The 26,913-nt window shown below is 41.6% G+C and overlaps 1 long non-coding RNA gene across 2 annotated transcripts in view; it reads left to right on the forward strand.

The window, feature by feature from the left end:
* The first annotated feature begins 1,078 nt into the window (after positions 1-1,078).
* The window catches only part of LOC124551141, a 69,237-nt gene continuing 43,402 nt past the window's right edge, over positions 1,079-26,913 (forward strand). The window contains exon 1 of one of the 2 annotated variants that reach the window (XR_006967782.1): positions 1,079-1,201. This is a non-coding gene — a long non-coding RNA (uncharacterized LOC124551141). Of the gene's footprint in view, positions 1,261-26,913 lie in introns of both variants that reach the window. The other variant, XR_006967781.1, reaches the window with a different exon arrangement.

Here is a 26,913-nt window from a genome sequence, read left to right on the forward strand (position 1 = left end):
ATTGTGAAATTTATTATTGTAAATGAAGCACATTTTCGTTTTTGTTCCTACTTCTGGTGTTAAAATGTTTTACTGAATGCTAAAAAACGTATTTTCAAACAATAAAAAGTATTTTTATCAATTCTGTGTCACTGAAAACTAATCAAAACGCATTATGTCCAAAATAGCTTACATCAAAAGTCAGATTGTTCAACAGAACCCAACAAAACACATTCTGTCCGTCACTAAAGTGCTCATAGCTCGAAAGTATAAAAAGCAATTTCCTTGTATCAAACACATTTTGATCCACGGCCCTACCTGAGTGTATGGTGTAAAATTTGTAAAAATTAATCGAATATTTTTTGCGGTATACGTTTTTCGCTTCTCCTGAAAAATTTACTTTTTATGACATAATGCGTTTTGAAAAGTAGCTACTCATATACTGTAACGAACTATACGTAGGAAAAATAAGCAAGACAGTGTCGTAATGGTGCAATCTCCTCAGTTTTATGTCTGGCGTCACCCTGGATATAAAAGAGAGAGCTCGTGGATGGAGGGAATCGATGCCGCAGGAGAGCAGAGACGCTATGGCCATCTAGTAGCCGACGTTAATAGCAAAGTCGACAACAGCGCGACTTGTGGACCTGGATGAAACTACTGCCTCTTACGATTTGCTCGACCGCTTGGCATTAAGAAAAGAACATCTGCCAAAAACCGTCACAGAAAAACGATTAAATTAATTCTGGTAGACGGAGCGGTTTGTGATTTTGGTTCTAGTATTGCTATAAAATTTAATGAATGAGTAGACGATGCATTTACACGATCGCTCTAGACTGTATTGGCGCGGGCAGAACGAATCTATTGTGCGACCCTACAACTACAGCGAACAGTTTTCAGCAGTAAGTGCAGCGCAAAAGGTGTGCGAATGAGTGCCTTATTTTCAAGCAAGCTGGTCAGAAGCAGCCAGTCAGCATGTAGTGCCACTGCCGAGTCTGTCCGGGAATCACCCAGCTGCCTCTCGGCCGCTTAGCCGCACGCGGCGGTATGTGGCGCAGAACCGACCGGGGAATCCCCGTTGCTTCCCCTAGAACCTTCTGCAGTCTCCCAGCTGCAGAGGGAGTCCCTGCTCTCTGTAGTAAAGCCTACAAGGTCTTATAACGGGCTGCAGGGATAGCACTGGCACACTTTGAGTCGATCGGTTGGATGCTGCGCATGGGTGGAGGTAACTACTACCTTTCTCTTGTAGATAGCACACTGGGTTCTGTCCTCACTGTATATACGGTGAGTAAATCGTCCTTGGTCTTAAATGTCACAACCGTTAGAATTAATTTCGCTGGAGATCCGAAAACGCTTTGTTTCTTTGCCTATTGAGGTGGAACTGTTCTTTATGGAGTTTTCCTCGCGTGGTTACCGTTTAATTCACAGTGTGTTTTCTGAATTCAGATTTCGCCTTCGCTGTCTATTTTCCAGCAGCATTTGTTATCCGTTTTACAGCTGTTGAACATATTTAGATATTGTCTTATCGTGTAAATTTTGCAGATACATATTCTCTGTACCGTTTCTATAATTTCTGTAGTGACTTTTCTTTATTTTGCTTTTCTTGAATTATCTCTAATCTGTAATTCTGTGTTATGCACAAAGTAACCAAACGTGTAAATTTTTACCTGACTGGTTTTAACATTTTGGTAATGTTAGTTTTTTGTTTCAGTTGTTTAAGGACTATGCACCATTTATAATTTTTTTTTTCATTTTCTTTTCCTTTCAAATTCTTTTGACATTTAACTGTGTCATTTTCTTCGTCTCTCTCCATACAGTTCGTTACTGCCCTCTTACAGCTTTTGTCCAAAAACGCTTCTGTTCTCAATGCATTGCGTTTGGAAAGTTCTTTCTGTTTTTTCTTTTTTATTCTTACATATTTAGAAGCGTTTATCTCCCATTTCTTTGATTCAGTTTGTTTGTTGTTCCTTTTTCCAGAGATACTTAAAGATGTAGTTTACTAGCCTGTCATCACCTACTCTGTTTATTCGATAAGCAATGTGCACTTTATTGTTCTTGTAACACTTTTAGTATTCCAGAATGTTTCACATTTGTTTCGAAATCCACGTACATGCTTATTATTGGACCAAAAGCTTTCCTTATATGTTATTGATAGATATATGAATAGTTCACAAGGTTTTCTTTTATTTTTTGCATGACTTCCTTGTTTCTTTTGAATGTGAATAATTAAGGAGTTTTGCTAATTAGAACTGATGCGCTAGCTGTAACTGACTTCTTTCTGTAGACATTTGGTAAGCAGATTTCTCGTATATTGCTCTTCCTGCAGCTAACGATTCCTAAGGAAACTTTCGCTTCTCTACACCTTAAATTTCTTTGTACTTATTAGGTGTGACTTTCAGAGTATGATTTTAACTATTAATGTTTTTTATTCATCTCTTAAACTATAGCACTATACAATTTCTTCATTATTTGGTATCTTTATTTTGTAATTAGTTTCATTTGAAACTTGGCGTATTTATTTTATTTTATTTTTTTTCTTGTGAGAGAGTGTGTTATGCATTATATTAATTTGTGACCTCTGTGGTTAGTTAGAACCGAACGTTTCACACCAGAGGACTGTCCCCCAGTGTTGGCCTACTTTTTCAATTAAATGCCCCTTTATTATCTGTGAATCCTATTGTCTATTATTTAACAATATTCGCGGGTCTTTGTAGACATCTTCTGCCAAGTAATGGGAACAACCGAATGAAAGCGCTCGATTGAGTCTGTTAATGGGAAACGAACGACTCTTTAGTTCTTTTAGTTTTTCGTAGCAGTTGTAGTATTCAGTTGTTTTTTTCCGTCGGTTGTAGTTTTACGTATCTGTTGGATTATTTTCATGCATTCACTCACTTTTTCGACTGCAACCATCCTGTGGCAGTGACCGAATGAAAATAGTTATGACATTCTGTTGTAGTTTTGCATACTAAGTGAGTTATTCACTCCGTCTTTTCAAGTGAAACCAGTGTGTAGTTTTGTTCTGTCTGTTAAACGACGTATTCATTCGTTCTTTGAGCTGTAACCATTTCTTAGTGGAGGTTGATTCTTTCAAAGAAAAAGACAGCAACCAGAGCGCCATAACCGGTTTCGAACACACAAGTTCATCTTTAAACGGCTGTTCACAAGGTGCACATCTGTGTGAAGCTTACATAACTTTTTGCTCTTTGTAACCCCTCGTAGTGAACGATTCTTGGGATGGTTGTGCCCTACGGTAGAAAATCGATGTTAGAAAAGACCTATTTAAACTTTATTATCCTTCATAATGATCGAACACAATGCAAACAAATATTTTAGACTGAGTAGTAGTAGTACTTACGTTGACAATCCCGCATAATTTTGTTGGAATCTTGCTGGTTTGCGCGGGATTTTAGAGGATAGTTCCAGTACTCCTTAACTGGAGGACAGAAGTGCCGTAACCCAATTACCCTGAAGCTTCGCTCAGAGGAAGAGGAGTTAAAAGAAGCGAGCACGTGTCTCGGTTTATCCGAAGATACTCGACTGTTTCTTAGAAAACGACGTGGAAAGTTTCGACGTAGTTTAGATTTCCCCGCAGAGCTTCTGAGGGGAACTGGTGTCGCGGTCTGTCAATTTTGCGCCTCGTTTCGAAACCCGAATATTGTTTTTATTTACTTTATCTTATTTTTTCATTTATCTTGCCATATCCATAGAAGGTTACTATGTGATTGTTCCTTGGCAAGTTAGGGGCACAAGGGAATTATATTATTAGTAAAATTACAACTGGGTTTCACAATAGGTCTCGTAGCTTTATTATGTAAGATATGAGTGTAAGGTATTTTCGGGGTTACAGTGTTTTTAAATTCTTATTATTTCATTCTTATAGCAATTATTATACGCTAAGGCACCAAAGAACTGGTATAGGCATGCGTATTCAAATACAGAAGTATGTGAACAGACAGAATAAGGCTCTGCTGTCGGCAACGCCTATATAAGGCAAAAAAAGGTGTGTACTGCAGTTGTTAGGTCGGTTACTGCTGCTACAATGGCAGGTTATCATGATTTCTGTAAGTTTGAACGTGGTGTTATAGTCGGCGCACGAGTGATGGGACGCAGCATCTCCGAGGTAGCGATAAAGAGGGAACTTTTACGTACGACCTTTTCGTGATTGTACCGTGAATATCAGGAATCCGGTAAAACATCGAATCGGTGCGGCCGGAAAAAGATCCTTCAGGAACGGGACCAACGTGCAGAGAATCGTTCAACGTGATAAAAGTGAAACTCTTCCATAAATTGCTGCAAATTTCAGTGCTGGGCCATCAACAAGTTTCAGTGTGCTAACCGTTCAACGAAACATCATGGATATAGGCTTTCGGGGCTGAAGGGCCACAGATGTACCCTTGATGACTGCACGACATAACGCTTTACGCGCCAGGCCACGTACTGAATAGATTAATTCTTATTTTCACCGTCTAAATCTGACTATTCCATTGCCGTGAATTAAGTTGTTCTAGGTGCAGCTAACATGTAAGTAATTAAGATGATGTATCGTTGAGGATACAAAATTGAGCATGCAAGTTCCCCTTCCATAGGGATACAAGTATTACATTCTTAGACCTCAGTAAGGCTTTCGACACTATTTCCCATGAGATCTAAGTTAAAACTATACGGAATAAAGGGCTCACAGTTATCGCTAATAGAATCGTACCTTGATAACAGACAGCAAATGGTCATAATCGAGAACCAACTATCAGACATACTCAAAATTGAAACCGGAATTATTCAACGATTAGTAATTGGCCCATTTCTCTTTCTAGTGTATATCAATGACCTCCCACATAACTTGCCAGACAAATCAATTCTATATGCTGACGACATCACCTTAATAACATCAGACGGAAATCTGGAAACTTTACAGGACAAAAATACAGACATGGTAGAAAACTCCACCACATGGTTGCAAAGCAATAAATTGGTCTTAAAGGGCAATAAAACACAGACAATATATTTTCATTTGAGTAAGTTGAATCCAGAAAGGACGGTAAACACATATGTCAAACTGCTAGGAATTTATTTAGACCCGAATTTGAACTGGGGCGAACATACGCAACAACTATGCAAGTAATTTTTTTATTGCGCAAACTTAGGACTTGTGTCAGTAAGAGCCAAATGCTAGAGGCATACTATACCTTTTTCCACTCGCACCTGGTCTATGGCATAATAAATTGGGGGAACTCTTCAGGGGCTCAGGAAGTTTTTAAGTGGCAGAAGAGGGCAGTTAGAGGTATAAAGGGCTTACCCGACAATGAATCGCGCAGACCAGTATTCAGGGAGCTGAAGATAATGACTCTCTCTGCAATATTCATATACCGCTGTCTGATAGACTTCAAAGAAAACCAAAGAAAGTGGAGAAGTACATTCACATAACACAAGAAATAAACATTACATTGACACGCCCCAGGTAAGGATAAAGAAAACCCAAAACTGCCATACTACATGGCGATTAAGCTATTCAACAAACTGCCTACAACACTGAGGGAAATGCCAGTACAGCAACGAGGGAAGAAACTAAAAAAATTGGCTGATTATGAATACAACCTACAACATTCCGGAATTCGAAGAAAGCTTGAGACGCCTCCAGAATGAATGATGATTATAGCATGTAGTGAAAATATAGGCGGTGTCATATTCTGTGACAAATTTGATCCAAGGAGATGTATAACTGTAAATACTTTTCTGTATATTTTTTAAAAACTAATTGGTAGCTCTTAAAAAAAAAAAAAAAGAACAAAAAAAAAACTATGTATGTACTGTATTGTGTTTTGGTACCTTTCCTTGTATTTTTTGACGCTGTCTATTACAACACTAAGTTGTTTAACGACAATAAAATTTTATTTTACTTGGAAAAAAAAAACCTGACTGGCTGGCGTCTTGAGCATGCGTGCCGCGCGCTCCACGCGATTCTCCTGCTGCGGCCAGGAAAGCAGCTGTTGCGAGGAGGTGGCGTGCATGCAGCGTGTTACTGCAGACCGCGGGCACCAAAGTTGCGCCAGCGGTGGGGTTACCTCCTCGCGACGACTGTATTCCTGGCGGCAACAGGGGGCTGACTGCAGTGGCGCCAACTCCGGCACGGAAAAAGGCTGAGTGACCCTGAAAACAAAAAAACATTCACATAACTGATGTAACCGTAGAAGACTGACAAGGAGAGATTCACAGCGGTGAGATCGACTTTTTGAAATCATCCGAATTATACGGTGATGTAGGTTTAACGTCCCAGGTTTCAAACTTTCATTTGCGAGTAATTGAAGAAAAAATTAGCGTACTATGCGATTGCAGTCTTTCTCGGCGTATGCCACTGATGAATTCTTCTCGGGTTATCAGCCGAGTGATGGCGTCGTCTTTGCCAGAAGATGATGGGTACGAAACTCACTGAAACGCTGCGACAAGACGACGCCACCACACGGCAGATAACCCGAGAAGAATTCATCAATTAGCGTAATGCTCATAAGTTTTAGAAAAGGGATATTAACACATTGTTTAAAGTACAGGCTTGACATGCAAGAAGGTTGTGGACTGGTGTTTTCAAATCTATCATTTTTTAATTTTTTGGAAATGACTGTGATCATTATTTTTATTCGATTAAACGTGTTTAATGTAACTTTTTTATTTCTAATGCTGTGTCACATCATTTTATCACCGTATTAATTTTTACAATTGCTCTCATTTTTCTTCCTAGACTACTTCTTCCACTTGGGATTTCTGTACATGTCAATTTAATTACTTTTTTATTTGTCTGTCATAATACTTAAACATTTTCAACTGCCGATATAGCTCTTTAAAAAAAGACGATTCAAGTATTTATATTAACCGTTCATTTGTATCAAAAATGAATTTTTCGTTGCAATGTTCTTTTTTTGGGATGGTTAATGTCAAAAAAATATTAAAAACATTACTTCTAATTCCGCTATGCACTAAGTAACACAGATGATGATTGAAACGAAAGAAAGAAGTATAAATGAAACGAAATTCAAGGAACACGAGGAACAGAGACACTGAATGGAATAACATGGGCAAAAATATAAGATGATAAAACGGCAGAAATTAAATCGAAGTTAATACATAAAATAATTAAAATCATATGCACACGTATTCCAAGTAGAAAGAGAATGTCAGGAGGAAAAAATGAGAGCAATTTAAAAAGGTTAATTAAAATGACGTGACAAAGCATCACAAATTTTAAAAAATATATTTAATCGAATAAAAATAATGATCAGTCATTTCGATGAAGATTTAAAAATAAAAATTCTCAGAACACCAGAGAAGAAGACTTGAAGCCACTCTTGAACGTGAGACCTGTACCTTAAATGTTACTGCTGTACGAATAGCCTCTGCAAGAGCTCGTTTTTAAAGCTGGAGAGGATCAAAATTCAGAACTACTTTTTTTTTTCTTTTTTTTTTTTATTACAAACGAGGGCCGATGAGTGTGAATGGCCGCAGTGTGTGAAACTTGGGACCTTAACCTACATCACGGTATAGATGATTTCAAGAAGTCGATTGTACCACTGAGGACCTCTCTTTGTGAGTGAGAAAAACATTCACATAACTGACGTAACTGTAAGAGACTTGTCTCGGCTGACTGTCTCACATTAAGTGAAAGCACTCAAACCGGAAGATCGAGTGACACACGGACATGGCCAGAGTGATAGTTTCGATTGGCGGATAAGTTGGCATAAAGAAATCTTTTAGAGACAATATTACATTCAAAACTGCGTTTTTATTGATCGGTTTCGACAGGTAAGGCTGTCATCTTCAGATCTTCCAAATTTTTTCTGGTTTTACGTAATGATCCATTGTGCATTCATTATTCATGCCATGCTAACATTGTAGTAGAGAGTACATTTCATATACCACAGATTTCTCAAAAATGTGCAATATAATCTCCATTAAAATGTTAACAGGGCACGAGTAATGAATGCACTATAGAGCATGATGTACAATCAAAAATGTTTCTGAAGATCTGAAGATATATGTCGTACCTGTCGAAACCGGTCAATAAAGTGAAGCCGATCTGGCTATAAAAGATTTCTTTGAAGTACATACAGATTACTCTTTCTCATGATGAGAAACTTTAAATTGGCTGTCGTAACTGGGGCCCAGATTTTCATGATATGGTACTGGGAAGAGTTTACTGTGCCTATGAAGTCATACCTGTATTTATACCTTTTTTAGTAGTAGGACTAGTGGTGTAAAATGCCTGGGCATTTACAGGTTGGGCCAAATGCCCAGAATAAATTCCTGGGCAACTACCCAAAATTCATTAACACCTGGGCATTTATGCATTTTAAAGATTAATTGCTAAGCGGCACTTATAAAAAAAATTTTAGGGGATATTTTGTATTTGGAAGGATGTTTTGCAACACTTCTTCTGTAATGGTTGGGTAACCAAGCTGAGAAAACTGCTTGAGAGTTAAGGTGTGTGATATATATATAACCTATTAATGCATGTGTTGTTGAATGCAGTGTGAATGTGGGGTTTTACTTTATTTAATTTTGGTTTCACTGCAAGGACATGCGAAGGCACAGATCGTTACTAGATTTTACTGACACAAAAATGTAGCGTAGGATCCTGTTGAAGTTACTTAGACGAATCCGTGCTCAAAAACAGTTCATCATTATAGGTTATACACACACACACAAAAGTATTTCACCATTTTCAGTACGTAGGACCTACGTGTGATTTAATTTCGTCTGAGTGCAGGACAAAAATATGTGTCCTATTGCACGTAACATAAATCTTCTGAATAAATCGTTTGGCACTTTGAAAATAACAGTTTCCTTCTTCTCTTCTTCTGTAGTGGTCAATCCAAGGATTGGTTTGCAACAGCTACAATGGCAGCTTGTCTCCATTCTGTGCGTCTTTCAGCTTTTCTCTTCATTTCTTTATAGGTGTTACATCCCACATCTTTCACGATTTGATCCATGTACCTCAGTCGTGGTCTTCCTCTTGGTCTCTTTACCTCGACATATCCCTCTATGATTGTGTTCAGGAGTCCTTTATGTCTTAATAGATGGCCTGTAAATTGCACTCTTCTTTTAACAATGAAACTCCAGAAGCTTCTCTTCTCACCTGCTCTTTCCAGAACCACTTCGTTTGTGACCTTGTCGATCCATTTTATTTTGAGCATGCGTCTATAGCACCACATTTCAAAAGAATTTAGCTTCTGCTGTTCCTCTGTCCCGAGAGTCCATGTTTCACACCCATAGCATGCCACACTCCACACATATGATTTCAAAAACCTTTTCCTGGTTTCAAGGCTGATGCTCTTAGATGTTAATATGTTTTTCTTCTTGTTAAAAGCAGCCTTTGCTTGAGCTATTCTACTTCTCACTTCTGCCTTGCTCCTTCCATCCCTGGTAATATTACTGCCCAGATAAGTAAATTCATCAACTTGTTCAAGCAGTTCATTGCCTACATGAACTTGGACTTTCACTTGATCTTCTTTGTCGCATGCCATTAATTTTGTTTTTGCTTTATTAACTCTCATATTATATTCTTCACCCATAACTTTATCCATTCTATTCAGTAGGACTACAAGATCTTCTACATCTACATCTATACTCCGCGAGCCACCTTACGGTGTGTGGCGGAGGGTACTTATTGTACCACTATCTGATCCCCCCTTCCCTGTTCCATTCACGAATTGTGCGTGGGAAGAACGACTGCTTGTAAGTCTCCGTATTTGCTCTAATTTCTCGGATCTTTTCGTTGTGATCATTACGCGAGATATATGTGGGCGGTAGTAATATGTTGCCCATCTCTTCCCGGAACGTGCTCTCTCGTAATTTCGATAATAAACCTCTCCGTATTGCGTAACGCCTTTCTTGAAGTGTCCGCCACTGGAGCTTGTTCAGCATCTCCGTAACGCTCTCGCGCTGACTAAATGTCCCCATGACGAATCGCGCTGCTTTTCGCTGGATCATGTCTATCTCTTCTATTAATCCAACCTGGCAAGGGTCCCATACTGATGAGCAATACTCAAGAATCGGACGAACAAGCGTTTTGTAAGCTACTTCTTTCGTCGATGAGTCACATTTTCTTAGAATTCTTCCTATGAATCTCAACCTGGCGCCTGCTTTTCCCACTATTTGTTTTATGTGATCATTCCACTTCAGATCGCTCCGGATAGTAACTCCTAAGTATTTTACGGTCGTTACCGCTTCCAATGATTTACCACCTATGGCATAATCGTACTGGAATGGATTTCTGCCCCTATGTATGCGCATTATATTACATTTATCTACGTTTAGGGAAAGCTGCCAGCTGTCGCACCATGCATTAATCCTTATTCACTTTCAGCCAGGACAGCTATATCATCGGCATATCTTATCATATCTATTCGTTGGGCATGAATTACTACACCTGTCTGTGAATTTTCCCTTACTTTTTTCAGTGCCTCTTCAATGTATAGGTTAAAGATAACAGGGGATAGCACGCAACCTTGCCGGACACCTATCCGTATCTGCAACTCTTCTTGTTTTGTCCGTCCACGGATAACTGCTGTCTCGTTTTTGTACAGGTTCCATATCATTTTTCTATCTTATGGTCTATTCCTACTCTTTTGAGTACCTGTAACATCTTATCCCATTTAACATTATCAAAGGCTTTCTCTACATCTACGAAAGCTATGTATGTTTTCAGGTTCTTATCTAGTCGTTTCTCTATTATTAGTTTTAGAGCAAATATTGCTTCTCTGGTTCCTCTATCTTTCCGGAATCCAAACTGGTCTTCGGAGAGTGTAGCTCCGACTTTTTGTTCTATGGGTTTTAGGATAATTGAGGTTAATATTTTAGAGGCGTGAGTAACTAGGCTGAGTGTCCTATAATTTTCACATCTTGTAGCATTTGCCTTCTTCGGAATGGGGACCATAATGTTTTTCTCAAAGTCTGTAGGAATTTTACCCTGCTCGTACATGTTGAAAACAAGATTATACAACTCCTGATTCAGTTTTGCTCCTCCAGATTTCAGAAGTTCGGCTGGGATATTGTCTATACCAGGCGATTTGTTGTTTTTCAATTTTTTCAGAGCTAGTTCAAACTCTACCTTTAATATAGGTTCACCTATGTTGTGTGCATCTACTTCTGTTTCTTCTTCCATGATGTTTTCAGACAGGTCTGGTCCGCTGTACAGTTTTCCTATAGATCATAAATGAAAGAAAATGTTCCCGATCTCCAGTGTCGCCTGTGGAAAGACCGGGATTATAATTACGTAATTTCAAATTGCCCCTTAATTGCGGCCAGTTGTCGCCGTCCAGCGATATTCAGCTTGCTGCCGGCGCGGCGTCTGAAATTCTTTTAAAAACTATGCGACAAGCAAACAGGGTATGTGGTGCAGGTTACAGTTAAAATGAACATCGGGAATACTTTAGGTGTATATTGGAGCTCACTGTTCAAATAATAAAACTTGTACACACCTTATGTAGATTGCGCACAATGACGTCCTATCAGAACAAGGCAAAGGAGAAGAGCCTCCGGCGCTTTTGTGTTTCACGCCGTTACCAAAAAGAACTAAGATAATAATAATAGTTATGTTACAGATAATAGTTTTTCTTTATAATCGCATTATTCCTTGACTTTCAATAGAGTTTCTTTTACATATGACAAATACAATTGCTTAAAATCGTGGCAAAATGTTTAAAATTTATAATTCTCATAATATGGGCCATGGGACGTCATAAGGCCCCCTGGAAGGCCAAGTTCACATGTTCTAATGTCCGGGCATGGCATTCTACATTACGTCACATGAAGCACTTTCACTTAAGTTTTCACTTCGCATCACAATATTTAACATAATTTGTCATAGATTTCTCTGATTGTCTGATACTTGGAGTTCACATCAATACACTTAACACCATTAAACAAGGTTACAAAATTTTAGCATTATTGGTACATATATTTTTGAACAATATATTTTATTTTGGCAAGGATAGTCCGTTATGAACAGAAGTTGCGCACATTTCCATTTAGTCGCTCTCCATTCGGACGAGGGCCCTAAGGGAAACCGCGGAAAACCTAGGCGGAGCAAAACAGACTATCCTTTATCATCTATCTGTTAGTAGCGTTTCGAATAGTATAAGGTGTACATTCTTGATTTGCAAAGTTTGCATTTTTATCGATTAGATACATAATTTTACAGTTGTATGACAATGCCGGTGGTCGATGGTTCGCCAGTTGGAAGGCGTGGTCGTCGGCCGTCGAATGTTCGTGGGACGTTGCAGGCTCGGCGTCGCGTAGTCGATGCTGCGTCATCATGGATACGCACGGCGGGAACGTGCGTAGTATCGGTGTGGAGGCAGGCACCGCCGCCCCCCCCCCCCCCCCCGCACGCGTTGACATTTAACCGCGATACCGTCCGCCAAGGCTGCATCGGCGTAGCCTCCTGCATTGTCGTCTCCCAGAACGGCTCGTAACGCGAAGGAGTGACCACGAAACAAATTCCATTACGTGGGTATTATTTGTTTAACACACAGATGGGAATTCGCTATGGGCAAAAAATGCACGTATTATTAGTCACTGCTATTGTATAGTTTAATACACCCCAAGTGCGTAATTCCAGTTATCACAAATCTACATTTACATACATACTCCGCAATCCACCATACGGTACATGGCGGAGGGTACCTCGTACCACAACTAGCATCTTCTCTCTCTACTCCACTCCCAAACAGAACGAGGGAAAAATGACTGCCTCTATGCCTCTGTACGAGTCCTAATCTCTCTTATCTTTGTGGTCTTTCCGCGAAATGTAAGTTGGCGGCAGTAAAATTGTACTGCAGTCAGCCTCAAATGCTGGTTCTCTAAATTTCCTCAGTAGCGATTCACGAAAAGAACGCCTCCATTCTTCTAGAGACTCCCACCCAAGTTCCTGTAGCGTTTCCGTAACACTCGCGTGATGATCAAACCTACCATTAACAAATCTACCATCCCGCCTCTGAATTGCCTCTATGTCCTCCTTCATTCCGACCTGATAGGGATCCCAAACGCTCGAGCAGTACTCAAGAATAGGTCGTATTAGTGTTTTATAAGCGGCCTCCTTTACAGATGAACCACATCTTCCCAAAATTCTACCAATGAACCGAAGACGACTATCCGCCTTACCCACAACTGCCATTACATGCTTGTCCCACTTCATATCGCTCTGCAATGTTACGCCCAAATATTTATTTGACGTGACTGTGTCAAGCGCTACACTACTTATGGAGTATTCAAACATTACAGGATTCTTTTTCCTATTCATCTGCATTAATTTACATTTATCTATATTTAGAGTAAGCTGCCATTCTCTACACCAAACACAAATTCTGTCCAAGTCATCTTGTATCTTCCTACAGTCACTCAACGACGACACCTTCCCGTACACCACAGCATCATCAGCAAATAGCCGCAAATTGCTATCCGCCCTATCCAAAAGATCATTTATGTAGATAGAAAACAACAGTGGACCTACCACACTTCCCTGGGGCACTCCAGATGACACCCTCACCTCCGATGAACACTCACCATCGAGGACAACGTACTGGGTTCTATTACTTAAGAAGTCTTCGAGCCACTCACATCTTTGGGAACCAATCCCATATGCTCGTACCTTAGTTAGGAGTCTGCAGTTGGGCATCGAGTCAAATGCTTTCCGGAATTCAAGGAATATGGCATTCGTCTGATACCCTTCATCCATGGTTCGCAAGATATCATGTGAAAAAAGGGCGAGTTGCGTTTCGCAGGAGCGATGCTTTCTAAAGCCGTGCTGATGCATGGACAGCAACTTCTCTGTCTCAAGGAAATTCATTATATTCGAACTGAGAATATGTTCGAGAATCCTGCAACAAACCGATGTTAAGGATATTGGTCTGTAATTCTGAGGATCCGTCCTTCTACCCTTCTTATATACAGGCGTCACCTGGGATTTTTTCCAGTCGCTCGGGACTTTACGTTGGGCAAGAGATTCGCGATAAATGCAAGCTAAGTAAGGAGCCAGTGCAGTAGAGTACTCTCTGAAAAACCGAATTGGTATCCCATCAGGACCTGGCGATTTATTTATTTTCAACCCACTCAGGTGCTTCACAACCCCAGGGACTAGTTAACTTGTAAAATCTTTAATCCGCGGCATTTGTTTTGAATACTCTGGCAATATTTGCCATGTACGTCTTTCGTTCTGACCATATCCAGTACAATTCCCCTTCCACTTTACATTAAACTATTTTCCCCAGTGGAAAGGTCAATCAATATTCGCCTTCTTGCAGCTTAGGAAATCACAACCCAGGATACAAGCTACTGATAAATCTTTTACTACTAGGAAAGTGCATTTGATCGCATCGCCCCTAAATTTCAGGTCAACCTGTACCTGGAATTTAACTGTTTATGCCTGTGCCCCAATAGCTCCAGATACCAGACAGTTCTGTACTGGATAAGTCGGTATTTTATTTGTCATACAGTTCCAAACTCAAAACACTACTAGTCGCCCCAGTATCAATGCACGCGTCGACTGTAATATCTTCTATCAGCGTTTTCATCACAGCCTACATTTGTTCTAGATTGCTGCTTTTGCACTTACTAGGTTCGTTTAATAATTCATCCTGCATTGCGATATCATCATCATATCGCAGCAGGTCAACGGTTTCTCGAGTCTGCTTTGGTGTGCCCCCACTTCGCCCGCCGACCAACAATAGGGAGCTTATTGCGGTCGGAACCAGTTTGTTGTCCGGGAGGGGCCTGGACGTTTGTCGTCTGACACCTCCACTGTGCTGACACTGGATTGCTGTGCTGGCCAATGTTGCTGATTTACGTTTCTTCCGCGATTTTCATTTCTTTGTTCACTGTTCGGTCCCGGTGGTGGACCTGTGTTTTGATTCCACTTGTAATGGTACTTGAATTATGTAACCATTACGGCACCTTACCTCAACCTCTCGATACCAGCAATATTCTACTGTGGTTGGTTGTTTTGGGGAAGGAGACCAGACAGCGTGGTCATCGGTCTCATCGGATTAGGGAAGGATGGGGAAGGAAGTCGGCCGTGCCCTTTCAGAGGAACCATCCCAGCATTTGCCTGGAGTGATTTAGGGAAATCACGGAAAACCTAAATCAGGATGGCCGGACGCGGGATTGAACCGTCGTCCTCCCGAACGCGAGTCCAGTGTCTAACCACTGCGCCACCTCGCTCGGTCAATATTCTACTGTGTTTCTGTAAAGTAGTTAACATATTTCTGGGACAACATTCAGATTTGATTTCATTAATGTAGAGGTACTTTGATACATCGATATGTTTATATTGCAGTGATATTATTCTTATGTGAATTCTTTCTTTTGTCACTATGATCTTTGACGTACTTGTAACTCTGAATTTTGGGCGCGTAGGCGGATATTAGAGAATCAAGTCTTGGTCGTCATGTTGAAAAGACGCCAATTGTAGTCAGTTCATAAAATGTGAACTTTAGCAGTGAGGAAGATATTTTCAAGTATGTTTTATATTTTGAAGTAATGTTTTGTGAGTTACGTGATATTGCAACAAAAGTTATAAAAAAGAAGTGTAACTTAAATGTGGAGTGCTGATTACTGTTTTACATCATCATTGTCCTAACTTGCAAAAGTTTAATCTTCCAGAATGGTTTGTGAAGCGCATCTATAAAACTTTTGAATATCGCAGAATAACACCTAGGCCTCTTTGCATCCAAGCTTGGAATCACCACCACGTAGATTTTCGACGATTGAGCCATGAGTTCACAACGAGACCAGTATGGGAAACACGAAAAGATGAGTACCTAGTTTATGCATTATTTCATGAAATGACTTTATTAACTGTGCTCTAATGACACCTGCCACATAATATAACGTTGTTGTTGCCCGAAAATGCAATATTTAGTAGCGTGAGCAACACTACAATCATAATTAATTTTGGACCTTTGTTGGGGTAGGGTTGTTAGACACTGTGGCGAGAAATTACTCTGCCATTGGTTTCGGTTCTTGCTGTTGCTTTGGTATCTGGTGTTGGGTCTGTCATGCCACTTTTTTCTATTCGGTTGCAGATAACCATCGCCTTTCGCTTGCCTTCCATTACAGGCTGGTTGACCACAAATTTTACTATTGTTATTATTGTGGCCTTGTTTGTTATTTCTATTGCCATTTTTTTCTGAGGAGAAGACGTATGATTTGTATCACTTTTTTTTTGCCTTCGTCTCCTCTAATACCAAATCAATCTTGTCAAATACTGATCGGTATTTGTGCAAATCCTCCTCGTCAACATTAATTAACTTACCTTTGATATGTCAGGGCAGCTGCATCTTTAGCAGCCGGATCACATCTTTACTAGGCATTGGCTCATCCCAGTACCTGGTCTTACTAATGTATTTCTCAAAATATTTCCTTAGACTACTGTGTCTGCGATTATGTATTTCTAACCAATAGACTTCATTTCTTAATCTCTCCTGAATACTCGTTGACCAATACTAGCCTAAGAAAGCCTTTTGAGATTGCTCAGTATTGTGATACCTATCCATTGCCTCATTTGCCCCAAGTCCAGCATCTCCCTGTGTATGAGATATAATAAACTGAACTGTTTGCTTTCCTGTCCTCATACTGGGCAAGATATTCCTAAAACATTTAGTGAGAATGACTGGGTGAACCGATTTCTTTTCGTTATTAAAAATTCGGAATTGCCCATGTTTAAGTAGGCTTTCCTCTGTGTTGTGTACATAGTTCCGCGTAGTCAGCGCGTACCCAACTTTCCCACTAGAGCGCGCCCCGCTAAGCACAACAGCGCAGGCACAGCGCTCGTCCGTCTCTGCACTACGAGATGGCGCTGCCTTAGAGACAGACCAATTTCTGCTTCCGCCGATCCGCGTATTAATATGTAATGCAGCCAATGAGATTGCTGCTAACGTAGAACCTTTTCTCCTCGCGGATCACACTCGCGCAGTGATACCTGTACGCACGAGGTATTGTAACAAGTGTACAGACCTCCGATTAGTCAGTCTGCATTAGTCTGTAGCCAAGTTTCAGTCTGCGCCTAGTAAGATTATCATATTCCTGTACATAGCCATGAAGAGAAATGTATAGACACTTTGTCAAGTATCAGAGATATGTGAGAATAAGATTAACGTACCAATACCAAAGGAACTTCAGATTGTCAATTGTAAATAGCATCCAGAACTAAGTTAAGTAATGTTTATGCTGGTTATTATTTTAATAAATGTGTGTGAAAATTAATCAAGTTCTGTTTAAAGTTGGTCGCTGTCAATCTGCTACTCTAAGCGTGCAAGTGGCATTTCTATCGGCTGACCTAACGGCAGAAGATAAACACTCCACGATAAGACCACGAGACATATTGCTGACACTGGCCTACTTCGTGAGAGCGCCGAGTCAAATAATCTGATGGCGTGTGTACCGAAGGTCTTACAATACGCACACCACACTCTGCTATGAGATTCGGTGCCTGTACCGCCACCCCCGGAATCCTAGGTAGCATTGTCGGTACACTATTAGGACTGTGGCTGTTCCGGCCACTATCGTGTGATTGACCATAATTAGTAACCATACTCGGTGCGCTACGATACACTTCACGAGTAAGCGTGATACTTTCTCTAATGTTTTAACAGACGAGCGCCTCGCGCTGTAAGTTGGAAATACGCTCTGTCACTTCGCGCTGTCAGTGTGGCACCTCTGCGCGTAACTTATTGCCCAGCTATGCGACTTTTGTTTTCAGCTTTCCGTTACTCGATTGTTAGCAAGGTCAACGCCCCCAGCCATAAGCTGTATCGTATTGTTTACTTTTTCGTCTACCTGTTGTAAAAATAAGGAGGGTAGTAGTCAGCAACACGCTCCCTTCCTTGGTTCGTGTACTTCGGGGTGGGGGGGTGGGGGCTAGTAAAAAAAGCATGCTTCTCTCTTCCTTTCGTTCTTAGTAATAAAGGCAATGAATATAGGTACGTTTAAGTGGAAACATTGGTTAAAACAAAAGTGTACGATTGTGGTATCACGTGAAAAACAGAGGAGCTGCCAGCACCGGCCAAGGGAGGCCCTAAAAATCTGAGAACGGCTTTAATACAAGCCGAAACCGATCATAATAAACGAATGTTATTGCGATCTTGACTTGTTTTAACCAGAGTAGGTATAACACCAGACCGCTGCGTTCCAGCGGACAAAGTTGTCTAAATTTATGATTAAGTGTGAACATTTATTAACTTTTAACATTGGGAGTATTGTCCCGTCCCTTATTTTAACTGGTAAATTATAGATTTTTAGGAGTAAAAATTTGAAAAACTACTTCTTTATAAATTGATAAATTTTGGGCATTTAAAACTGCTTTAGAGAAAGTCCCAGGCAAATGCCGATTTATAAATGTCCGGGGCATTTACCCAGCCACGTCAGTAAATAGGACACATTTCGGCCAACTTTTGAAATGACAACCGGCCGGAGTGGCCGTGCGGTTCTAGGCGCTACAGTCTGGAACCGCGAGACCGCTACGGTCGCAGGTTCGAATCCTGGCTAGGGCATGGATGTGTGTGATGTCCTTAGGTTAGTTAGGTTTAAGTAGTTCTAAGTTCTAGGGGACTGATGACCTCTGAAGTTGAGTCCCATAGTGCTGAGACCCATTTGAACCATTTGAAATGACAGGTCATAATTCAGCCAACTTTTGCCAGACGTACTGACGGCAAAAAAAAGTTACACCAAGAAGGAAGTTTACGACGCAAACGAAAGTTGGTGAGAGTGTTTCTACATCTGAAAGATAAAATAAATGTTGTGTGACTAGGCCCTCCCGTCTGGTAGACCGTTCGTCGGGTGCAAGTCTTTCGATTTGACGTCACTTCGGCGACTTGTGCGTCGATGGGGATGACATGATGATGATGATGATTATGACAACACAACACCCAGTCCATGCCGTGAATCGAACCCGGGCCCTTAGGATTGACATTCCGTAGCGCTGACCACTTTTTCTTTTTTTTAATCTCATTTTGTTCGCTTTTGTTCGTGGCATCTGCTCGGGGCGGACGTCGTAAGACATCCGTTTAAGTTCGTTATTGATCGATTAGCTGAGTTTTTTTTTATTACAGAGGTCTGCAAACCCTCTGACCAAACACGCTGAGCTACCGTGCCGGCGTCCACTTAGCTAGGGGGCCGGACCATCTGAAAGATGATATCTCTTCAAATTCCTCGCCAGTCGTACAAGAGTGGAGCTAGTAGCTGACTGTGAGGAGGCAAATCAGGTTTGCTTGAAATACGCGCTGTAACGGTCGTGAGCCGTAGTTACTTTTGAGACTGGACGTGATAAGGATTGGAAAAGGGCACAGGGCATCCCCATTTTCAAGAAGGGACGTCGAACAGATGTGCAGAGCTATAGACCTATATCTCCAACGTCGATCAGTTGTAGAATTTTGGAACACATATTATGTTCGAGTATAATGACTTTTCTGGACACTAGAAATCTACTCTGTAGGAATGAGCATGGGTTTCGAAAAAGACGATCGTATGAAACCCAGATCGCGCTATTCGTCCACAAGACTCAGAGGGCCATAGACACGGGTTCCCAGGTAGATGCCGTGTTTCTTGACTTCCGCAAGGCGTTCGATACAGTTCCCCACAGTCGTTTAATGAACAAAGTAAGGCCATATGGACTATCAGACCAATTGTGTGATTGGATTGAAGAGTTCCTAGATAACAGAGCGCAGCATGTCATTCTCAATGGAGCGAAGTCTTCCGAAGTAAGAGTGATTTCAGGTGTGCCGCAGGGGAGTGTCGTGGGACCTTTGCTATTCACAATATACATAAATGACCTTGTGGACAACATCGGAAGTTCACTGAGGCTTTTTGCGGATGATGCTGTGGTATATCGAGAGGTTGTAACAATGGAAAATTGTACTGAAATGCAGGAGGATCTGCAGCGAATTGACGCATGGTGGAGGGAATGTCAATTGAATGTCAATTTAGACAAGTGTAATGTGCTGCGAATACACAGAAAGAAATTCCTTTATCATTTAGCTACAATATAGCAGGTCAGCAATTGGAAGCAGTTAATTCCATAAATTATCTGAGAGTATGCATTAGGAGTGATTTAAAATGGAATCATCATATAAAGTTGATCGTCGGTAAAGCAGATTCCAGACTCAGATTCACTGGAAGAATCCTAAGGAAATGCAATACGAAAACAAAGGAAGTAGGTTACAGTACGCTTGTTTGCCCACTGCTTGAATACTGCTCAGCAGTGTGGGATCCATACCAGATAGGTTTGATAGAAGAGATACAGAAGATCCAACGGAGAGCAGCGCGCTCCGGTACATGATCATTTAGTAATCGCAAAAGAGTTAAAGAGATGATAGACAAACTCCAGTGGAAGACTCTGCAGGAGAGTCGCTCAGAGGCTCGGTACGGGCTTTTGTTGAAGTTTCGAGAACATACTTTCACCGAGGAGTCAAGCAGTAGATTGCTCCCTCCTACGTGTATCTCGCGAAGAGGCCATGAGGAAAAAATCAGAGAGATTAGAGCCCACACAGAGGCATACCGACACTTCTTCTTTCCACGAACCATACGAGACTGGAATAGAAGGGAGAACCGATAGAGGTACACAAGGTACCCTCCGCCACACATCGTGAGGTGGCTTGCGGAGTATGGACTTTGATGTAGATGAGTTGATGTTAGTCAGTACGGTATGCCTTTAAGCGACAATAACGCCCTTATCAACACCTCACTGAATTTAAACGAAATCTCTAATAGGGCTACGAGAAGCCGGGTGTGCCCTCTGTGATACTGCAGAAAGACTTAGCAGTAAAGCTGTACAGAACTGCTGGCAGCGGTGGTTAACAGAATGTACGGTCGCAAGATGACCGGACTACGGACGGCCACGTGGCACTACTGACACGAAAGCATATTCACCATGTGGCTCTGGCTTCTGCAGCAGCAATTTGAGCAGCAGGTGGCTCCGCAGTGACGCAACGAACTGTTACAAATCTATTGCTCCAAAGACAGCAGCGAGACAGACGCAATGTAATGTGCATTCCACTGACCCCAAAGTACCACCATTTGCGACTTCAGTTATGTCAAGCTATAGCTCACTGGAGAGCCGGGGGGAGTTCTGTTGTGTTTTCTGATGACAACTGGTTATGCCTCAGTCCCAGTGACGCCCGTATTTTGGTTAGAAGGAGGGCTGTTCAAAATGATTCAAATGGCTCTGAGCACTATGCGACTTAACGTCTGAGGTCATCAGTCCCTTACAACTACTTAAACGTAACTAACCTAAGGACATCACACACATCCATGCCCGAGCGAGGATTCGAACCTGCGACCGTAGCAGCAGCGCGGTTCGGGACTGAAGCGCCTAGAACCGCTCGGCCACAGTGGCCGGCGGAGGGCTGTTTAGCATATGCAACCAACCAACACTACTGGCTATTAAAATTGCTACACCAAGAAGAAATGCAGATGATAAACGGGGATTCATTGGACAAAAATATTATACTAGAACTGACGTGTGATTACATTTTCACGCAATTTGGGTGCATAGATCCTGAGAAATCAGTACCCAGAACAACCACCTCTGGCTGTAATAACGGCCTTGTTACGCCTGAGCATTGAGCGAAAGAGAGCTTGGATGGCGTGTACAGGTACAGCTGCCCACGCATCTTCAACATGACACCACAGTTCATCAAGAGTAGTGAGTGGTGTATTGTGACGAACCAGTTGCTCGGCCAACATTGACTAGACGTTTTCAATTGGTGAGAGATCGGGAGAATGTGCTGCCCAGGGCAGTAGTCGAACATTTGCCGTGTCCAGAAAGGCCCGTACAGGACCTACAACATGCGGTCGTGCATTATCCTGCTGAAATGTAGGGCTTTTCAGGGATCGAATGAAGGGTAGAGCCACGGATCGTAACACACCTGAAATGTCCACTGTTCGAAGTGCCGTCAATGCGAACAAGAGGTGACCGAGACGTGTAACCAATGGCACCCCATACCATCACGCTGGGTGTTACGTCAGTATGGCGATGACTAATACACGCTTCCAATGTACGTTCACCACGATGTCGCCAAACACGGATGCGACCATCATGATGCTGTAAACAGAACCGGGATTCATCCGAGAAAATGACGTTTTGCCATTCGTGCATCCAGGTTCGTCGTTGAGTACACCATCGCAGGCACTCCTGCCTGTGATGGAGCGTCAAGGGTAACCGCAGCTATGGTCTCCGAGCTGATAGTCCATGCTGCTGCTAACGTCGCCGAACTGTTCGTGCAGATGGTTGTTGTCCAGCAAACGCCCCCATCTGTTGACTCAGGGATCGAGACGTGGCTTCACGATCAGTTACAGCCATTCGGATAAGGTGCCTGTCATCTCAACTGCTAGTTATTCGAGGCCGTTGGGATCCAGCACGGCGTTCCGTATTACCCTCCTGAACCCACCGATTCCATATTCTGCTAACAGTCATTGGATCTCGACCATCGCAACAACGTTTCACCAGGCAACGCCGGTCAACTGCTGTTTGTGTATGAGAAATCGGTTGGAAACTTTCCTCATGTCAGCACGTTGTAGGTGTCCCCACCGGCGCCAACCTTGTGTGAATGCTCTGAAAAGCTAATCACTTGCGTATCACAGAATCTTCTTCCTGTCGCTTAAATTTCGCGTCTGTAGCACGTCATCTTCGTGGTGTAGCAATTTTAATGGCCAGTAGTGTTCCTGCGTGCTAGACATGCTTGACCTCCACCTGGAGCCATCGTCTGGGGAGCGACGTCAGCACGTATACCTCTACTATGATTGTCGGTGTTGCTTTGCTGTCGATTCTGATAAGAACAACCCTGTCACTGAACTGTTCACAGTAACACACTCTCTGCCCTACGTTCCTATTCATAATGAATCCTACTCCCGATATACTATTTTCTGCTGCTGTTAATACTACCCTATGCTCATCTTACCAGAAATCCTAGGCTTTTGTCCATTTCACTTCGCTGACCTCTACTATACCTGGACAGAGCCTTTGCTGGATGTAGTGCTGCATCTCACTCTAGTACCATGGAAGTTATTTCCTGCTGTCGTGACAGATGTCCCATCATCCTGTCCCTTCTTCTTGTCAGTGTCTTCAATACATTCCTCTACTCACCGATCCTGCGGAGAACCTCCTCATTCTTTACATTATCACTCCACGTAATTTTCAACATTTTTCTGTAAAGTGACATCTCCAACTCTTCGATTCTCTTCTCTTCCAGTTTCCCCACAGTCCATGTTTCACTACCATACAATGCTGTGCTCCAAACGTACATTCTCAGTAATTTCTTCCTGAAATTAAGGCCTATGTTTGATTCTAGTAGACTTCTCTTGCCCAGGAATGCCCTCTTTTTCCAGTGCTAGTCTGCTTTAAATGCCATCCTTGCTCCATCCATTGTGGCCTATTTTGCTTCTCAGACAGCAGAATTCCTTGCCTCCACCTACTTTGTGATCCCTGATTCTGACGTAAAGTTTCTCGCTGTTCTCAGTATCATCTTCTGGACCATCGTCGAGAACCACCTGAAAAAAATATGGTTGACAATTAATTATCAGAATTAGATGTCTATTTTCTGTGAAACTTGAATTCTAGATTTATTATTTACAATACAGTGAACTTGATCTGCAATTAAAGTGTCATTTATGTCTGGTTTTGTTTCTCGTACTATACCGATTTGAAAATGTCATTTTTATCTGTTGTTGTTGTGGTCTTCAGTCCTGAGACTGGTTTGATGCAGCTCTCCATGCTACTCTATCCTGTGCAAGTTTCTTCATCTCCCAATACGTACTGCAGCCTACATCCTTCTGAATCTGATTAGTGTATTCATCGCTTGGTCTCCATCTACTATTTTTACCCTCCACGCTGCCCTCCAATACTAAATTGGTGATCCCTTGATGCCTCAGAACATGTCCTACCAACCGGTCCCTTCTTCTCGTCAACTTGTGCCACAAACGTCTCTTCTCCCCAATTCTATTCAATACCTCCTCATGTGATCTACCCATCTAATCTTCAGCATTCTTCTGTAGCAGCACATTTCGAAAGCTTCTATTTTCTTTCTGTCCAAACTATTTATCGTCCATGTTTCACTTCCATACATGGCTACACTCCATACAAATACTTTCAGAAACGACTTCCTGACACTTAAATCTATACTCGATGTTAACAAATTTCTCTTCTTCAGAAACGCTTTCCTTGCCATTGCCAGTCTACATTTTATATCCTCTTTACTTCGACCATCATCAGTTATTTTGCTCCCCAAATAGCAAAACTCATGTACTACTTTAAGTGTCTCATTTCCTAATCTGATTCCCTCAGCATCACCCAACTTAATTCGACTACATTCCATTATCCACGTTTTGCTTTTGTTGATGTTCATCTTATATCCTCCTTTCAAGACACTGTCCATTCCGTTCAACTGCTCTTCCAAGTCCTTTGCTGTCTCTGACAGAATTACAATGTCATCGGCGAACCTCAAAGTTTTTATTTCTTCTCCATGGATTTTAATACCTACTCCGAATTTTTCTTTTGTTTTCTTTACTGCTTGCTCAATATACAGATTGAATAACATCGGGGTAGGCTACAACCCTGTCTCACTCCCGTCCCAACCATTGCTTCCGTTTCATGCCCCTCGACTCTTATAACTGCCATCTGGTTTCTGTACAAATTGTAAATAGCTTTTCGCTCCCTGTATTTTACCCCTGCCACCATTTGAATTTGAAACAGAATATTCCAGTCAACACTGTCAAAAGCAGAAAGTCTACAAGTCTACGTAGGTTTGCCATTGCTTAATCTTTCTTCTAAGACAAGTCGTAAGGTTAGTGTTGCCTCACGTGTTCCAATATTTCTACGGAATCCAAACTGATCTTCCTCGAGGTTGGCTTCTACCAGTTTTTCCATTCGTCTGTAAAGAATTCGTGTTAGTATTTACTCTTAATTAATATTCTGTACTCATGCATTCCATTCAACAGACCCTCTAACTTTTCTTCACTTTCACTGAGGATAGCAATGCCATCAGCGAATCTTATCATTGATATGCTTTCACCTTGAAATTTAATCCCACTCTGGAACCTTCCTTTTATTTCTGTCAGTGCTTCTTCGATGTATATATTGAAAAGTAGGGGAAAAAGACTGCGTCCCTCTCTTACACATTTTTCAATCTCAGCACTTTGTTCTTGGTCTCCCATTCTTATCGTTCACACTTGCTTCTTGTACATATTACATATAACCCATCGTTTCCTATAGATTTCCCCTATTTTCTCAGAATTTGTAACATTTTGCATCATTTTATATTGTCGATTGCTTACTCCAGATCAGCAAATCCTATGAGCGTGTCTTTATTTTTCTTCAGTCTGGATTCGATTATCAAGCCCAAAGTAGGAATTGCCTCTCTGGTGCCTTTACCTATCCTAAAGCCGATCTGATCGTCATCTAACTGCTCCTCAGTTTTGTTTTCCATTCTTCTGTATGTTATTCTTATCTGCAACTTTGATACATGCCGGCCGATGTGGCCGAGCGGTTCTGGGCGCCTTAGTCCAGAACCGCGCTGCTGCTACAGTTGCTGGTTCGAATCCTGCTTCAGGCATGGATGTGTGTGATGTCCTTAGGTTAGGCCGGTATGACACTATTAAATTTCTTTGTCAAAGATTTGATCAAATATGTGATCAAATATTCCGTCAAATATATTTGACAAAGGTCTTTGGCGTAGCGCTAGAAGGGGTATTACACTGTCATCATATTTTTCGTCAAAGTTCAAGATGGCAGACAACAAGAACTTGTTGTTAACCGCAGCAGTTGCATGTACCACAACTGTGTTCTCATGCGGAAGAGAAGCGGGGGAAGAAAAGGAAACACACCTGGGTGAATCCGTGGGTTTTACGACGACACGATAAAAGCATTCAACAAAACTTGTTACGTGAGCTTATAGTGGATGTCGTCAAGTCGTACATCAATTACTTAAGAATGGATGAACATACATTTCTGTATGTGCTCAATGAAGTGTATCCTCATACCACAAAGCACAATATTCACTTAAGAACTGCTATATCTGCAGAAGACAGGCTCACTGTAACACTCTGATTCCTTGCTACAGGAGAGGGTTAGGTTAGGTTAGGTTAGGTTAGGTCTCCAATCTTAATTATTTTTGTATTCAGCGTGCCTCACGTTGTAAAGCGCCTCATCAGCTTCATACATCTCTATTAATTTTGTAGTTGTCGGCACACACCAATTGTATTTACCAGCAATGTTTATGAAAACACTACAGACGACAGAATGCAGCGATGCTAGCGCTCCATGTGGTAACATGTCACATTGCAGTGAACAGAAGACAAGCGACTTCTTTGATCAAATCTACATCGAGGCCCTCGATTTGATCAAATATTGGACGACATTTGACAAAGTTCCTTATTACATCATCAAATATCTTTGACAAAGATATTGGACAAAAGTATTTGACAAAGAAATTTGATAGTGTAATATGGGCCTTAGTTAGGTTTAAGTAGTTCTAAGTCTATGGAACTGATGACCTCCAATGGTAAGTCCCATAGTGCTTAGAGCCATTTGAACCATTTGATACATGAGCTATTAAGCTGATTGTCCATTAATCCAGGCACTTGTCTGCTCTTGAAATCTAATTGATGTAGCCATCACTGCCAAAGGTAGATGTTGGCGTGTGGTGGAGGGATGTTGGACGTGGATGGAAACCGTCAGGATGCGCCGTATTAAAACTCGACCACGATCTTCAAGTATTATATTAATCCCAGCTAAAGTGCCACATTCCCCTCCTGTCTGCGTCACGGGTCCCACGATGCAGAGGACGCCACTTCACTATCTGCAAAACAGCTTGGCGCAGAAGGGCAACATTCTGCGGTGTGTCGGACGTGTATAGCCACAGTGTTTTGACAGTGTCAGGATGTGCCGGCAGCTGACTCAGCGGC

Source organism: Schistocerca americana, chromosome 9, assembly GCF_021461395.2.
Source record: "Schistocerca americana isolate TAMUIC-IGC-003095 chromosome 9, iqSchAmer2.1, whole genome shotgun sequence".
Taxonomy (NCBI): Eukaryota; Metazoa; Arthropoda; class Insecta; order Orthoptera; family Acrididae; genus Schistocerca; species Schistocerca americana.